Source organism: Diceros bicornis, chromosome 13 (genome assembly GCF_020826845.1).
Source record: "Diceros bicornis minor isolate mBicDic1 chromosome 13, mDicBic1.mat.cur, whole genome shotgun sequence".
Lineage (NCBI taxonomy): Eukaryota > Metazoa > Chordata > Mammalia > Perissodactyla > Rhinocerotidae > Diceros > Diceros bicornis.
Window position 1 is genome coordinate 31137268 of NC_080752.1, and position 17191 is coordinate 31154458.

Sequence of the window (17191 nt, forward strand, 5' to 3'; positions counted from 1 at the left end):
CAGCTGCAAGCCCTTCCTCATTCTTCAGGGTCCTTCCCACCCTGTCACTCAGGATCGCCCACATCTCGTCTTGTACCCCACCTTCCTGCCTTCCAGCTCCAGCGTGCCTTCCACATCCCAGCTGGAGTGTCTCTTCTTTCAAGAGGCTTCCCTGCACCCCTGGACCCCTCAGATGAGCCCACCCCGTCACACAGTTACCTCCCTGCCCTTCTCCATCGCAGCCCTTAAAACGTATTATTAAGTTACTAATAGGCCATTGCTTACCATCTCTCTCCGCCGCTAGAATTTAAGCTCCATGAGAGCAGAGATGCTATTTTTGTTTTAGTTGGAATTTTTTTTTTCTGTTTTCTCAAAAGTAGTGGCTAAATTGTATTTCTGGATTTGGCTTTTTCCCCTAGCCTGGTTTCCCACCTGTGTCATGAAGGTGGTGGGAAGGATGCTCTAATTTCTCTGAACCAAAGGGGCCTTGTGGTTGGGCACACACCCTAATATGCCTTGCATGCTTCTTCCCCTCCCTCAAATTAATAGTGCTCTTTTTTTTGGTCCCCTCCAAGTATGTAGCATCAATCCCAAGGGAAGAAAGCAAGATCACCTACTTCTTCCAAAATTGATGTCTTGTGTTAGTCATTTAGAAATAACAACAGAGGGTCTGACTCCCGGTCGCCTGTATCACAGCATAGACACATGGACCCGCGCAGGTCATTCATTCATTCATTTATTCACCACATGTACATGGGGCTCCTACAGTGTGCCAGGTACTGTTCTGGACTCTGCAGACGCAGTGGTGAACCAGACAACAGTGACAATGGGACCTCTCCCCCCAGAACCCCCATGCCAGTGCTGGGGGGAGATCTGAAAGAAGCCAGCACGGCAAGTGTGTCAGGTGGTGGTAAGAGCTGGGCAGAAAGCCAGAGCAGGGCCTGCCCACCGCCTCCCTTTCCTGCATGCGTCTTTCACCTCCTCGCCCCTCACAGGCGAGGCTCCAGCCCTGCTGAAGCTTTTTCCTGGTTCTTAAACCTGCTGGCTCCCCCAGGCCTCCGGGTCTTCGTCCACGCTGTTCCCTTTGCCTAGAGCTCTCTTCCTCCTACCAAAGTCCTACTCAGGCCTCAGCTTCCCTATCCACTCCTCAGAGGCCGTCCTTGATCCCACAGAACTCGCTGAGGCCCCCTAAGTCTGAGGCCCCACCTCTGCTTACCCATCACATCCTCCGTTACACTCCACTGTAAGATCCTTGAGGGCAGGTGCCGAGCCTGTCTTGTCCTCAGCTCTGTCCTATTACAGCACATGGCATATGATCTGTGTTCCAGAAATAGATGTTGGACGCATGATTGAGTGAAGGAGCCCCAGGTCTTGGGAAGATAGAGGCCACACAGCCCTGGGAGCTGAAGTGAGTGTGTCCCAGGAATTTGGCCCCAGCGGTGAACACAGCTGCTGTAGCTGCTGTTGGTTTTCAGTACATCACGTTGTCCCACGTCTCAGGCAGATCACGAGGGTCTGGCCTTCTGGGACGGGAGGAGAGGAGTGACGGGACAGCTGTGACATCTCCGTCTTGGAAACTTCCTACACCAGCAGCTGTGGGTCCCAGTCCCTTGGCGTGCCACGGAGAGTGTGTGGAGACAGACGAACACCAGCTGGTCCCCCAAGGGACCCTTCCAACCTCCCTAAGAACAGAAGTGTCTCCTGATGGCCATCTTGGAGGGTGAGTCTCCCTGGAGGGGGTGAGTGGCCACTCATCTCCTACGTCTCTGTCCTCATGGAGGTGAGCCATGCATGGCCCAGAAGACACAAAACACTGGGTCTTCCAGAATTGTTTCCCCATGTGCCTTTTGAATGTAGTGTTCTGATGTTCTGAGAGTTTACAACATTTTGGTGCAATGAGAGTTCCCACTCAGCACCAGCCTTGGTGTTAGGCTCACCCCAAGCTTCCTGGCCCAAATGGGGAGCTGCTACGGAAGCCTGATCTGGGTGATGGGCACAGAGCGTGGCTTCAAAGAGACCTGGGTTCAGACCCCCTCCTTCACCGATTGGCTGCTTCCTGACTGTGTGACTTGGGCACGTCATCTGACCTCTCTGTTTCATCGTCTGTAAAGGGTGATATGCCAGCAAGAGGTAAGCAAGATCAGGCAGGCAGGGGCCTGCACGTGGGCTGACCCAAGAGGAGAGCGTTAAGTGATAAGACATCAAGATTGTCGTCAGCTGTCCCTGTCCAGCCCACCCCCACCCTGGCATAAGATCAACATCGCCTGGGTGTGCAGTGGCCTGCCCTCTCTGAATTCAGTCTTCCTCGCGTCTTCCCTGGAAATAGAGTAAGAAGTAAATGGATTGAAGACTTGCTCTCCCAGCCCCTTCGGGCAGGGGCTCTTGCTAAGAGCACGTGCAGGGAGCCAGAGCAGCCTTCTCACCAGGTTTATTGCTGGGAGGCTCTGCCCACAGGGCGGAGGAGGGGTCACATCGGCAGGCAGGGCTGTGGGTGACCAGGGCCCTCCCCGTGACCAGCACCTTGGGGGTGTGAGGGTGGATGGGTGGAGCTGTGCAGGAAATTGTGAGGGGGTGCCTGGGCCCCACGGGATCGTGCTGTGGCCAGTGGGGGTGGCATGAGGTTGAGCCTCAGTGGCTGGGCGCTTGATGGTGGTGTGTGTGGCCTTTGGGGAGATCCCCCTGTCGTGGCACCAAGCTGAGCCCTGGCCACAGGGTCCTCTCTCTCAGGCTCTCTTTGTCTGTGGCTAGAGGCCACAGGCCTTCTCTCTCCATCCCCAGAAGCCCCCAATAGCCTCTGAAATTCAACCAAAACCCCTCTGCCTTCTTCAGAAGGCAGGGCTTTTATGGCCTGCTTTTATGGCAGGGCACCAGAGGGACCCAGGTATTCTGGGCCCCAGCTCCTGAGGCGAAGAGACCATTCTTAGCCAGCCAGGGGTGGGGACACATGGAGTCTCAGCCCGGAGATAAGGGGGGGATGAGCTTTGAGAATTTTCCAGGTCTCAGATCTGGTGCAGGGGATCCTTCTTGCCCCCAGGGCTGGGGGATCAGAAAACCCCACCCCAGAGGGAGACCCAGCTGTCCCTCCTTCCCACTCCCCACAAATTCTGGCAAACTTCCCCTGGCTCCTCTTGCCAAGTCTGCTGGGTGAGGGAGAAGCAGCATGAAGGAACACCCTCCTGGATCTGTGTGGGGTCAATGCCAGCTGGGTGGGCCGAGCACTGGACCTAGAGCTGCGGGCCTGGGGTTCAGGGCAAGTCAGTGGGCCTCTCTGAACCTCGGTTTCCTCATCTGTAAAATGGAGATTATAATGCTACCTACCTTATAGTGGTGTTTTGAGGATTAAATGAGATGATCAGGTAATGAAATGCTTACTGTAGTAACTGGTGCTTAGTAAGTGCTTAATAAATACGCGATATTATTATTTGAAAACAAGGGCCCATGTGTGTGTTGAGAGATGGGGGTCCTGTCTTTGGGGAGGTCTACACACCTGTCCTGAAACACAGTAAGAAATGAAAGAGGGTGAAAGGGAAAGTTCTAGGTGATTTCTGCAGTAAATGATTGATGAAGGACTCTGTTCCCATGTCCCTGCTGGAATGGGCCTGCATGTCTGGGACAGTGGGGTAGGTGGGTGAGAACAATTCCTGCTGGGCTGGGGTGGGCGGGTGCGAGGCCTGGAAACCACTCTGGCCCTTCCAGGAATCCTTGGGTTCCAACTCTGGGGCGGGGACAGCACGTGACACAGCATGGGAGAATGGCAGGCTGTGGGCGTGGGGCTTACACAAGCCTCCATCTGTCCGCCTCCTCTTTCAGGGACTGTTCAAACCTTCCCTTGGTCCCGCTGCCTGGCCATGTGCACTCCCCCCATCACTTCTGGACGCCGTCCCCTACTGGGCCACGGTGTCGGCCTGCATCTTCCTGTGTCTCTTGAGCAGCCGGGTGGGCCCATTAGATCCTCTCGCCTTGCTGGGCTGGGGGCCTTCTGAAGGGCAGGGGTGCCCCAGGGACTGCTCGGTCCTGCAGGCCCCAGCTTGTCGGTGCTCTCAGAGGACTCCATGTCCACCAGCTTCGGGGAGAGCCAGCATCGCCTCTGGGTTCAAGAAGTGAGTTCAATGGTGGCCCCCACATATGTTCACCCAGAACCTCAGAATGTGACCTTATTTGGAATAAGGGTCTTTGCAGATGTAATTGAGGTAAAGATCTCGAGAGGAGATCATCCCGGATGAGGGAAGGCCTTAACTCCAGTAATGGTGTCCTTATAAGAACAGAAAAGGAGAGGCACACAGACACACAGAGGAGGGGCTGTGACGGTGGAGGCAGAGCCTGGAGCGATGCATCTACAAGCCAAGGAGCAGGAAGGACTGCTCAGGCTGCCGGAAGCCAGGAGGGAGGCTCGGAGCAGACTCCCCTCAGAGCCTTCAGAGGAACAAACCCTGCCGACACCTGGACTTCGGACTTCCAGCTTCCAGAACTGGGAGAGAGTCCATTTCAGTGGCTTTCAGCTCCCAGTTTGTGCTAATCGTATGGCAGCTGTAGGAAACTAACACAGGTCGTGGGGCGCTCGCCGACGGTGAGCACAGCCCCGTGCTGGGGCGGCCTGGGCTGTGACGGCTTCAATCCTGCCCAAGTCCCCAGTTTGGATCTTAGCTTCAGGAATTTGTTTTTGTGGGAAAGCAAAAACCTCAGTGTTCTGGGCTGAGTGTGCCCCCAAAATCCGTATGTTGAACAGTAACGCAAGTACCTCAGAACGTAACGGTATTAGGGGATAAGGCCTTTAAAGAGGCCGTTAAGTTAAAATGAGGTCTTTATAATCCAGTATGACTGATGTCCTTATAAAAAGGGAGGAAATTTGGACACAGATACGCACATGTACAGAGGAAAGGGCAGCGAGTGAGGAGGTCCATCTGAAAGCCCCTCACCCTGCCCACGCCTTGATCTCGGACTTCCAGCCTCCAGGACTGTGTGACAGTAAACTTCTGTTGTTTAGTCTGCTCAGTTTGTAGCACGTTGTTATGGCAGCCTGAGCAGATGAATACACTCTTCATGCCAGAAAGTTCCTCGTGGGGCTTGAGGAGGTGGAAGGGAGCTGGGGGTAGAGAACCTGTACAGGCCCCCTACCCGTGAACCCCGAACCCCAAAGCTGTCCTGGTCTGGACCTCGTTTTTTCTGCCTGTAAATTCGGTTTGTCTTCCCAGCCAAACCTGCCTCTCACAGACGACGCGGGGAGGAGACGGGGCCCCGGGCAGATGGGCGGGGGTGGGCAGCAGACTGGCCTGGGGATAGGGCCCCCACCCACACCTGCCTCTGCCCCCAGTCACCACCAAGCTGGGACTCAGCCTAGCCGCTCCTGGTGCTGGTCATTCCAGCATCTGGTTCATCCTGGGATTTTATAATCCTGGGGATTCACCTGTCCCGGAGTCTGTCCCATCCAGGAGCTCATTGCTCACCAACATCACTCATCGTGATCATGACAAGGATGACTTATGTCATGCTTATTATGTGCCAGGTGCTGTTCTAAGAGCTTTGGAGCTCTGAACTCTCTAGTCCTCAAAACCACCTGTGAGGTAAGGCTATTGTCCCCATTTTACAGGTGGAGAAGTTGAGGCACAGAGAGGTTAAGTGACTTCCCTAAGGCCACACCGCTAGCACATGACCAAACAGGGATTTGAACTCAGACCACATGAACTCCAGAGTCCATGTGTCTAACCCCTACCATGCACCCTCAGAGACAACCATCCTGGTATTTCTTCCTCCTGAGGCCAGCTTCAGGTTGGACTCCTGTTTCCCTTGGGCGGCAGCTCAGCGGGGAGCAGGGGCACAGCCTGGGCCTTGTCTGTGGTCCCCACACCAGGTCCACTGGCAGGTCACCCCCTGGCCTGAGCTGTTCTTTCCTCCCCTGGCAATGGGAGCATTTCTGCCCAGGCCGCTGTGAAGCTAGGGAGGGTCCTTACTGCTCTGCTGACCACACACACGTGCACACCTACACACCTTTACACACACACAGCCTCAAGCACACACCCCCTCACACCCGCACACATCCACCCTCACATACTTGCACGCACACCATCTCTCACATACACCCTTATGTACACACACCCTTGTATACCCATGTGCACACACACAATCGTGAGGGCACACCCCTCTCACATGCGCACACACACCCCCTCACACACTTGTGGGCACACAGCCTCGTGCTCACCCTTCTTCACTTGGGTGCACACACGCGTGCTGCCGGCGGGCCTGTCACTGCCACCGCGGCCCCAGCACTGAGTCATCTAACAACCCCGGGGCTGCGCGTCTTTCATGGAAGGTGGCGCCTGGCGTTTCTTTCACCGAGATCTTCTCACTCCATTTCTCTGTCTCACTTCTCACTCTGACTGGGGAGGACTTTTTTCGCTCTCTCTCTCGTGGTTTTCACAGCGCCGGCAGCTGTAGCTCAAACCCCTCGCCTCCCGAGTCACTCCTGCCTCTGCGAGGTGTCCACTCTGGGGGGACAGGCCCAGGACGGCCCTGCTTGTCTGCTTGTCAGCCCTGCCACCGTCCAGCCGTTTGCGAGACGGGGGGGTAGGGTAGAGAGGAAGGATGTGAGGATGAGGAGTGACGTCACCGTGGGGGCTGGGGTTGTGCACAGACCCCAGGAGTACAGCTGGGAGTTTCTGTGAGCCATCCGAGAGGCGCTTGGGCAAAGAGAACTCTGACGTCACAGCTAGGGCCCCGTCAGGGGACTGGGGGTCACCAGCTGATCACAGAGCTTCCCCGGGGGTGCTGACATCTGCCTGCCCCAGATGTGCTGCCCTCTCCCAGCTGTCACACTTGGGGGCTCCAACCTGGCATTCCACCCCCTTCCCTCAGACTCTGCTCGAGTCTAGCTTTGCCATCACTAGTGGAGTAACCCTGGCCTAGGCGCTCCATGCCCTCATGGACTCAGAGTTGTTACGTATGGAAAGTCTAGAACAATCCCTGGGAGAAAGCAGCCTCTTCCCGCTTCGAGACTTTTCAGACCCCAAATCCCATGACTCCCCTCTTCCTTTCCAAGTTATTTTGGAGTTGGGGAAGGGGGCACCAAGAAATGCGTTATTCACTGGAGTAGATGGACGTTGTGCTTTTTTTCTTTTTTCTGACGTGATGTCGGACAATTCACCTCCCAACTCAATTTTGTGTCTATAAATTAGCTATTATAATGCCTACCTGGGTGCGGGGGAGAATGGATGAGCTCAGGCAGATGAGGGCTGTTATAGACTGAGCTGTGTTCTCCCCAAATCTGTATGTTGAAGTCCTAACCCCTAATGCAGCTGTATTTGGGGACAGGCTATAGGGTCACACTTGCCCGGCACTGGCCTACGTGCCCTGTCTTAACCATGTGTCCTCTGGCCCCTTCTGGCCAGGATGCCAACCATCCGGTATTGTAGCTGTTTTTATCAAGGAACATCACATTCTGAGGGAACACAGAGCCCTTCCACGTGAGCTGCTGATCCTTGGGACGCTGGCTATACAAGGACGTCGTCTTGGCCAGCACATAGCCTTTGTTCTCCTGCCTGTATGAGCAACCCCTCCCTGTTCACGGCAGTGGTGCAGGTGCGCAACTCCGTCCAGCCAGCCGCTCCTGGACACTCCCCGTAAGTAAGACCCGATAGATCTCTATGTCTTGTACGCCGTCTCTGGGTGTTTTCTTCAGTCTCTCTGTAACCTATCCTGGGCGTGGGGCCTTTGAAGTGTAATAAGGTTAAATGAGGTCATGAGAGTGGGCCCTAATCCACTAGCACTGGTGTCCTTAAAAGAAGAGGAAAGGACCCCAGGGGTGCGTGCACCCAGAGAAGAGGCCCTGTGATGACACAGCGCCCAGGTGGTCGTCTACAAGCCAAGGGAGAAGACGCTAAGCCTCAGGAGACGCTTAACCTGCTGGCACGTTGACCTTGGACTTCCAGTCTGTGGCATTTTGTTACAGCGGCAGTAGCAAACGAGTGCAAGGGCTCTGACTGCAATCGCTGGCGTGCACACAGTCACTGCTCAATAGAGGGGAGTCGATACTAGTGTGGAGAGATCATTCTCCCTGGTGTTTCTACGTGTCTATGTCTGCTTGCGTCCTGGACAATCTTTTCAAGGATGTTTGCACAGGAAACAGCCTGGGGAGCTAGAGACACCGTCTCCCTGTGGGTCAGGGCACAGGTTTACTTACCGTCCAGCACGGCGGGGTCTCCCCCCGCCCCCACAGAGATGTGCTTCCATTCCAGGGTAATAAAGATAATGTCTTCTCAGGGCATATGTTGAGCAGGTGTGCCTTAGGAGGTTGGGGGTCTCCTAAAGTGTGACCCAGACAACTGTATGCTCAGCACTCACCAAGGCCCCAGCCACGTCACCCTAGGGGCCTTGAGGGCAAGGGCCCCCTGCCTGCTGCGCCTGCAGCAGGAAACCGTTGAAATCCTCCTGGGCTCCTCGTCTCCTTAGCAACTGAACCTATGGAACTGTGGCACCAAACTATGTGCTTGACGATGATTAATATTATTAACTCAGGAAGGCTCTATTCATTAATTCAACACAGATTAATTGTGTCAAGCCCTGGGGAATGAGGCACTGAAGACATTAGACAGAATTGCCTGCCCTCAGGGACCTTGCCTTCCAGCAGGGGCTCCTGAGACTCCAGGGGCAAGCGGGACCTGGGGGCCTGCAGAGAGAACGGTAGCCTCCTCTGTCGTGTGGCTGGGCCCTGTCTGCGGGCCGCATGCTTAGAATAGACCCCTGTCTTCGTAGTAGTGGGCAGTGAGTGTGTGAGAGCTTCCTGTGCACCCAGCACCGTGCTAAGATTTATCATCTCCTTTCATCTTCGCACAGCCCTCTGAAGTGGGTGAAACAGACGCCTGGGAGGTTAACCAGCTTGCTCCAAGTTGCTCAGTTTCGGCAGCGACAGAGGTGGGATTTGAACTTGGCTTCATCTGACTTTTCCAAATACTTTCTCTTTTTTAACAACACCTGGATACCTCCATTTACATTATATGAGTGCAAGGCTTTTTCTTTTTTTTTAAACGGAAGCACGTGGAAAAGGGTTTCTATGTGCTCTTTATTTTTATCTGAGGCCTGGGGAGTGATGAGGACCAGTTGCTGCAAGATAAAGTTGCCTCGCCACCTGGGGTTTTGCAAGGGTGAGCTCCTGGCACGGGGGCCCCGGGGGCTGAGCTCTGCCTGACCTGGTCATTCTGAAATCAGGGCCCCTCTGGGGAAGGATGCGGGCCGGGGAGAGCTGTGGGGCAGGCTCAGAATTGGCGCTTGAGATGACTCATCTGTGGCTATTTATTACCCGTCTCCATTTCTTGGTCTGATTGGGCTGCTCAAGGGCCAGGCCTCCCTCCTCCTGGGTGCTGAGTAAGCAGCCTGGACCAGCTCTGCCCATCTTGTGGCCTCGTCTGGAGCTCTCCTCGCCCTCAGCAACACTCGGGCCCCTTGGGGCTGCTGGAACTTCCCCCTAGCTGCCCTCATCAAGGCTTCCCAGCAGGTGGTTCTCATCCTTTTTCCCCAGTCTGCTCTTCCTCTGGGTCTCAGCTTAAATGTCACCTCCTCAGGGAAGCCCTCTCTGACCACCGTGCCCATGCTGTCGCAATCTGGTTAGGTGGCCCTTGCCATGTGCTTCTGCAGCACCCACCCCCACCAACAGTCAACAGTGGGTAATTAATTAATCACCCCATCCTCCCATCCCAGCTGAAGGCAACCCCATCCTTCCAGTTTCCCAGGCTGAACCCTTTGAGTTATCCTTGACTCCTCTGTCAGCAAATCCTGTCGGTTCCACCTTCAACGTTCACCCAGAGTCCGGCCCCTTTGCATCTCCCCTACTGCTCCCTCCTGGTCCGAGCCACCATCACCTCTCCCCTGAATGCTGCATCAGCCTCCTACCTGGTCCTCCTGCTTCCACCTCTCCCCCCTCCCCAGGCCTTCTATTTTCAATGAAGCAGCCAGAGTGATCTCGGAAAAACCTAAGTCAGGTCATGCTTCTCCTCTGCTCAAATCTCCTGAGCAGCCCCATCTCCTTCAAGGTAAAAGCCGAAGTCCTTACAGTGACCACAGGCCTTGCACAACCCTCCATCTTCCTCTGACCTCACTCCTGCCAGCTGCCAGGGCTGGCTCACCTCAGGGTCTTTGCACTGGCTGTTCTGTGCTCCCGTCTCTGTCTCCCCGGCTCACTCCCTCCCTCTCTTTCTTCACGTCTTTGCTCAAGAGTCACTTTCTCTGTGAGGCCTTTCCTGACCATTTTATTTAAATTTGCACCCCTCCACCCAGCACACCCCACCTCCCTTCTCTTCCCCTATTTTACTCTATAGCATCTCTCCCATTCTAATACACCTCGTACTTTACTCATTTATTTTATTTGTTGTCTGCCTTCCCTTCACTAGAATAGAAACTCTTCAAAGGCAAGGAGTTTTGACTCTTGAGTTCACTGATCCCCAGCACCTAGCCTGAGGCCTGGTACCCACACACCCATAATAAGGGTTTGTTGAATGAATGAATGAATAACAATTCCCGCCACTCACCGCTCAAACAGGTGGCGATGTGTTTTTTATCCAAACGTTCTTGTTCCTGCAGGCACCTTAGGTGCTGCAGCATGGGTAGGGCCCATGGGAAGCAGGCCTGGCAGAGTTTCGGGTCTTGGTGGGCACCCAGCACTCCTTGACATGGCATGCAGGCCTGGATGGCCAAGCTCTGGACCGTGGAGCACAGCAAGGAGGGGGCCTCAGGGGCTGGGAACATGGTGGCGGCCAATGGTTCCTATAGGTGTTAACAGTTTCTATACTTGGCTCAGTTCAGTGGCTCCTACAGAGCTGGAAGGCGGTGGCTCAGAAAGGCCCCTGGTACCTTGTGCAGGGTCCCTCCAAGCCTGTGCTGCTCTGGTTGCTACCAAGCACCAGCGTGGGATGCTGGCAAGTGACGGGATTTCAGGCCTCAAGGAAATACAAGGACGGGCTTCTGCTTTTGGGACACTGCAGCCAACCCGTGGGCATTTGAAATGCAAGTATCAGCCCACAACACCCAGACTCCCAGGAGGATGGTGCAGGGCAGATAACACCCCCATTTCTTATCCTCGCCAAGGCGTTTATCTCCCCAGTATCTCTTTGGCCAGATAACAGGACCGTTTCCAGACAGTGGGTGGCTAAGCTGTCCCGGGTGTTTGGGATGGCAGGCGCCTGGCTGGGGGGTGCAAGTGTGCTGGCATAGATGTGTGCGCGTGCATTCGTGCATGCAGCATTTAAACCAGCCGACTGCTCCCCGACCCCTGACATTCCATCAGTCTCTGCAGTCACAGCCAAGCAGACCCTCCGGCTCCCTGCCCGCCTCCCTTGCAGGGTCTGAAACTCTGGGGTCAAACCTTTGCTCTCTTGGAGAAGAAATAAGCATGATTAAGCAGGCGGTGGCAAAGGGGCTGGGTGGGGGTCAGAAGCCTGGGGCCTGGGGCTGTCCCTGTGCTAACATGCTGCATGACTTTGGCCTCAGGGTCAGCGTGAATCGGGTGGGGAAGGGGTTGTCAGTGGGGAACGGACTCTACTCTCCAGATGCCTCTCAGCTCTCCCACTCTGGGCCACCTTCTAATGCAAACCAGAAGCTAGTTAACGACGTAGCTGGCGGTTGTGGATGATAACTGTTGGTTTTCTCTTAGCCCAGACCATGGTCCCTGTCTCCAGCCGGGACCCCATGAGTCCCCAGACCTAGCTGAGGCCTGAGTTGGGGCCATGACACAGTTTTCCCAGATCTCCAGGATTTCATGCCTGGTGAGCCCCAGGCCCCACCAGGCCTTAAGGCCTCATGGCTCCTACTTGGAGGGAGGGAAGGTCTAGCTGCAGGGCTGACCCTCCCCCAGTGGCGTGGAGGGACGGAGGGGGAAAACCCAGAGGGATTTTCTGAATGAACTCCACACAGTGGTGGGCGGTTCCTGCTGGGAACAGGGTGCCTCCTTGCTGGGAGCACGGCCCCCCTCCCGCTTGCAGTGACAGCACGGATGATGGTGTGGACGGGGGGCAGCAGCTCTGTTCAGGGCCTCCCTTTCAGAGCAGCGTCTGCCCTTCCAGCCTCCGCACCGTGTCCCTGGAGGGAGCCCCGGGAGGCAGGGCTGACGTCCACCGTGCCGCCCAGGGCCCCTGGCCTTGGTCACTCAGTCATCCAAAAGATACGCATTAGGCCCAGCCCTGTTCACGTCAGTGGACAAGAAGTCCCTGCTTCTGTGAGCTTCCATCCAGGGGGAAGTCAGGCTACGGGCAAATTAACAGTTTCAGATGGCGGTGTGACGGGTCCCTTGAAGAGAATAAACAGCGTGAGGTGACAGAGAGTGGCAACAACAGCGGGGGTGGTCAGGGATGGCCTCTTTGAGGATGTTTCATCCAAGCCAGGACTCAGAGGATGAGAAGAGGCAGCAATTTTGAAATTTACTTTTTTACGGCCTTATTGAGGTGTAATTGACATATGATAAACTTTACCTATTTAAAGCGTACAATTTGTTAAGTTTGGGCATATGTGTGCCTCCATCACCACAACCAAGGCAATGAACGTAGCCATCGCCCCAAAAGTCCCCATGAAGGGGCAGCATTTTGAAGAGCTGGGGAAGTAGGGCTTCAGGCTGAGGGCCTGGCAAGTGCAGAGGCCCTGTGGCAGGGACAAGCTTGGTGGCCCCAGGAGCAGAAAGGAGGCCAGTGGGGGATGGGACAGGGGAGAAGGTCGAGGGGGGAGGGCAGGAGCCCCACAGGGAGCCTTTTTGGCCGAGGGGAGAAGCTCGGGTCTGAATCTAAGCGCTTCCTCGACTCTCCCTTGACTGGTGCGCGAGTGGCCACGTTACACTTGGCCGTCAGCCCCTCTGGCCCTGTTCTCCACCGAGGCTCTTCTGAGAAAACAGGCCATCTGGGGCGGTGACACCCGCTCATGACTTAGTAAGTAAGTGGTTTCCCCTAGAAATGATTTACATTTTAACTGGGGCCTTCAGTATCTCAACCCAGAGGAGTGAGTAATGGTGGACTCGCAGGCAGAGGGGAGGCCGGTGCATGGAGACTCGATCAGGCCCTCCTCGGGTCTCTAAGTTCTCAGTCTTCAGGAAAGAGAAGATGGTTTCTTGAATGTTCCGAGTTGTAAGTCATGATTTAAGGAACGGGTGTCTTGGGCCCCCTCAGATCCTCCAGGGCTGGTCCTCGGGAGCCGCCCCCCGGCCCACGTGGGAAAGCAGGGGAGGGGTGACAGGAAACACAAAGCCAATCCCTGTAGAGAACATTCCTGTACAGCTGACAGCTGAGAGCCGAGAGCAGGTTCCAGGGTGACCAGTGTGCAGGTTTCCCCTTGGCCTCAGGACAATAGGACTTGAGGACCCAAGTTACAGCAAAGGCAACCGCCACCCTAGAGAGGGGAACGGCTCCCCCTCCAGTCACGGACTTGGGTTTGAATTGTGGCTCTAGAACCGACTGACTGGGTGGCCTGGGCCGATTACTTCTCTGAGCATCCGTTTTCCCATGGACTTTTTTTTTAAAGATTTTATTTATTTATTTTTCCCCCCCAGAGCCCCAGTAGATAGTTGTATGTCATAGCTGCACATCCTTCCAGTTGCTGTATGTGGGACACGGCCTCAGCATGGCCGGAGAAGCGGCGCCTCGGTGCGCGCCCGGGATCCGAACCCGGGCCGCCAGCAGCGGAGCGCGCACAGTTAACCGCTAAGCCACGGGGCCGGCCTCCCATGGACTTTTTAAAAATTGTCAGTTTGCAAGGCTAATGTGCCAGGTACCCTGTAAGCACCTTGATTCATTCATTCTGCATTTCCACTGGACACCTGCCTTGTGCGGGCACCGAACATGATGGGCAAGACTCCTCCCCAGGTGGATTCTTCTCCTCCTGAGAAGTCAAGAGAACTTGGCCTCGATTTTTCCATCTGTAGGGTGGGGACAGTGCTCCCTGGAAGGGACTGTGGCTCCTCGGGATAGGAAGGGCCCTGTGAGGACTGGTCCTCTCCTTCCTGCGGAGCTGGCCCAAGCCCTTCCGTCGGGCACACAGCATCAGGACCCTGTTGCACGGACACGCCTGTGGGCACACATGCTCACCGCCGCCATCAGTTGCTTCTGTTTCCTTTTTACACCCAAGGCCTCTGATTCCGTGATTAATACTGGACTAGGCTTGGTTTCCTGAGTCTAAATGACTCACCCCCATTCAAAACGGCCTTGCTGTGCAGGAAGGTCTCGGGGAGACGGGGACTCCGTGACGGGGAGTCGCGGCCCATGGGGTCATCCCTGCTATGCTGTAGGCCTTGGCCAAGTCTCTTTCCCTCTCTGCTCTTGGCCTCCTCCCCCGTCTCTCTGGAAGGGGGAAGGAAGCATTGGACACTGGAAAGAACAGCGGGACTCCTCCCCCGCTACCAGTCCCAGGAGCTCTTGAGGATTAACAGCCTCCTGGGGCTCGGACTGGGAGAGCAGGGTCTCCCCATGGTGCTAGCCACACTAACCTATTTCATCCTCACTACCACCCTTCCCAGTAGATATCATTGCTCCCATGTCATGGATGCAGAAATTGAGGCTCAGAGAGGGTGAGTAACCTGCCTAAATCTGCACAGCTAGTAAGTGGCAGAGACAGGATTTGACCAAGGCTATCTGGTTCGAGGATCTATGCCAGCCTAGAAGACGGAGCCCAGATGGGACCCAGGCCTCCTGTCTCCCTCACTCTCTCTGGAGCCTCAGAACAAGGGGACTTTTAAGCAGATCATTGAATCCCGGCCCCTCATTTTACAAATAAACGTGCAGAGGCCCAGAGAGGGGAAGTCACGTGGCCAGATGCAGACCTGGGCTCGAACCTGGGCTCCAACTCTCTGTCTAGTCTTCCTACGCCTCTAGCTGCCACCTATCAAGATGGAGCCAAGCCCAAGCCCAAGCCCAGACCTGGGGGCCAGAGGCCTGGGGAGGCGTCCCTTCAGCAGCTGTGTGCCCAGGATGGCCTGTGCTGAGGCACAGGAGATGGTTGCCTGCCTGGCATCACTTGAGGGGCAAGGAAAGACCTCTGACCCCCAAGGTTCTCACCTGGTGGCCTGCCACAGTGCCCGAAAGCCCCGCCTGTGTCACCTCTCAGCTGGAATGGTGAATGCCATGGTAAACTCGTCCCCTGGGAAGGGGAACATCAGGCCATGAGCATTCCAGCTGTGGTCCGGTGTGGAGAGGTCTGGGGCCATAGCAGGGGCCTGGGCACCCAGTGGGAGTGGGGCCAAGGGCAGCGAAGCCCTTTGCATTCCTTCTCTTGTGTTCCAAAGAGCTGTCTGTGTTGGCTGTTTATTCAGGGCTCGTTGCAACCCTCAGGAGGTGCCTGGTCGTGTTAAAATCCACACCTGGCAGAGAAAGTAACATACAGCCCCATGATCCCCACCTGCCTCCTGGTACTCACTTTCTTGTGCGGTCCCCTCCCACACTGGGGAGAGCCAGCCTGTGTAGCCAATAACAGAGCTTGGAAATGATGAAGCGTGACTTCTGAGGCTAGATCATAAAAGACATTGTGGCTTCCATCTTGCTCTCTGGGATCACTTGCTCTGGAGGAAGCCAGCAGCCATGTTGTGAGGACACTCAAGCAGCCCCTGGGAGTGATGCCTCCTGCCCAGAGCCATGCGAGAGGATCATTTTGGAAGCAGGTCCTCCAGCCCCAGTCAAGCCTTCAGATGATGCAGCCCCAGCCGACCTCTTCACTGCAGCCTCATGAGAGACCTGGAGCCAGAATCACCCTGTCAATCTCTCCTGAATTGCTGACCCACAGAAACTGTGATACGATGTTTATTGTTGTTTTAAGCTGCTAAGTTTTGAGGTACACAGCAACAGATAACTAATACACTCAGAGAAAAGAAATGACTCGCCCACAGTCATATGGCCAGACCAGGACTCCCATGCCAGTGCTCTTTCTCCTGGGGAAAGCAAGAGCGACAGGGTCCTAGAGAGGGAAAAGAAGGCAGCTGAGGCTTGAGAGTCAGACAGGTTTGGAGCCAAATTCCAGCCCTGCCACTCTTAAGCTGTGTGACCTCAGGCAGGTTATTTATCTACTCTGAGCCTCAGTGTGTTCATCTATGAAGTGGGGATAGCAACACTGACTTGAAATCTTGTTGCCAGGATTAAATGTCTGGCCAAGGGCCTGGTATCCTGCTTGTGGGTGTGTGTTGCTGGGGTTCACCCAGGCCACTAGGACCCCCTAGTATTTGTTCCTTCCCAACACTGAGGAATGAACTCCCTGCCTTCAGCTCTCAGTGGCGGCTTCTCACCATCCTCTGAGTGACCAGGATCCAGCTAGTGTCCTGGGCCTTGAGACGGGGAGAGCTCTGGGGGCTTGAGTCGGAGGCAGCCTGAGGCGTAGGTCCTGCCACAGAGGCCCCCAAATGTAGAGACCTGCCTTCATCAAGGCTCTCGAGAAAGACACTCAGAAAAGTACCTTTGCCAATCAGAGGAGAAAGGTTCAGGCTTTCCCCTGCTGGTTTTCAGCCTCCTACCTGCCCGCTGCTGCCTGCGGCAGAAAGAATCCCTTTATTCGCTGAGGGTATTTTGGGGCCATTTGGGGCTGAGGTTCCCAGCTGTTGGGGAAGTCCCTGAATTTCCTGAACCATGTCGGAACTGTGTGTCTTGCTCAGCGTCCCTTTGGTGACACAGGTTCCCAGTTCCCTTCGGAGGGCTTCCTGCTGCACCCGCCTCCCGCCCCCTTCCCCAGAGACCAGGTGGTGCGGGGCCAGCACTGCTCGCCCTTCTGCCTCCCTCCTGCAGGCCTGGCACTTTGCTTCCACAGCTCGCTCTGGCAGCCGGGAGGCCCCCTGCCATCCCACAAGAGGGCTTGCTGCCGTGCCTCGCGCGGGGCCCAGGGACTTCCCCTCCAGCTCTTCAAAGCACTTTCACACGCGTTCAGGGGGTTCACGAACCGCCTGAAACCTGCAGAAGGCGCAGATGAGGCTCTGTCCAGTGCCTGCTGTGTACAGTCCCATGAGCTGCCATTTTCCTAGGCTGCTGCAATGTCTGCAGTAGAAGCCAAACTCGCCCGGGATCCGGCCCGTCCCCTGGAGCAGAACATGCCCTTCTCTCGCCGTCACTGGCTCGCAGCCATGTGCCGGCACTGTCTCAGGCTCCCGGCATCCTGGTTCTCCGGGAGCCCACAGCTTCCTGGGGCAGATGGATACATGAGCCAGTCATTACAGTCATGACACGATGAGATCAGTTCTAGAATTGAGGTACAGAAAACGACAGAAACGGCCTCTCTG

The 17191-nt window shown here is 55.6% G+C and overlaps 1 long non-coding RNA gene across 1 annotated transcript; it reads left to right on the top strand.

Moving 5' to 3' along the window:
• Positions 1 to 210: 210 nt before the first annotated feature.
• On the top strand, positions 211 to 8881 carry LOC131412824 (uncharacterized). Its single transcript, XR_009221856.1, has 3 exons — positions 211 to 1699; positions 7362 to 7592; positions 8806 to 8881. It is a non-coding gene; the product is annotated as an uncharacterized LOC131412824 (long non-coding RNA).
• Positions 8882 to 17191: the final 8310 nt, after the last annotated feature.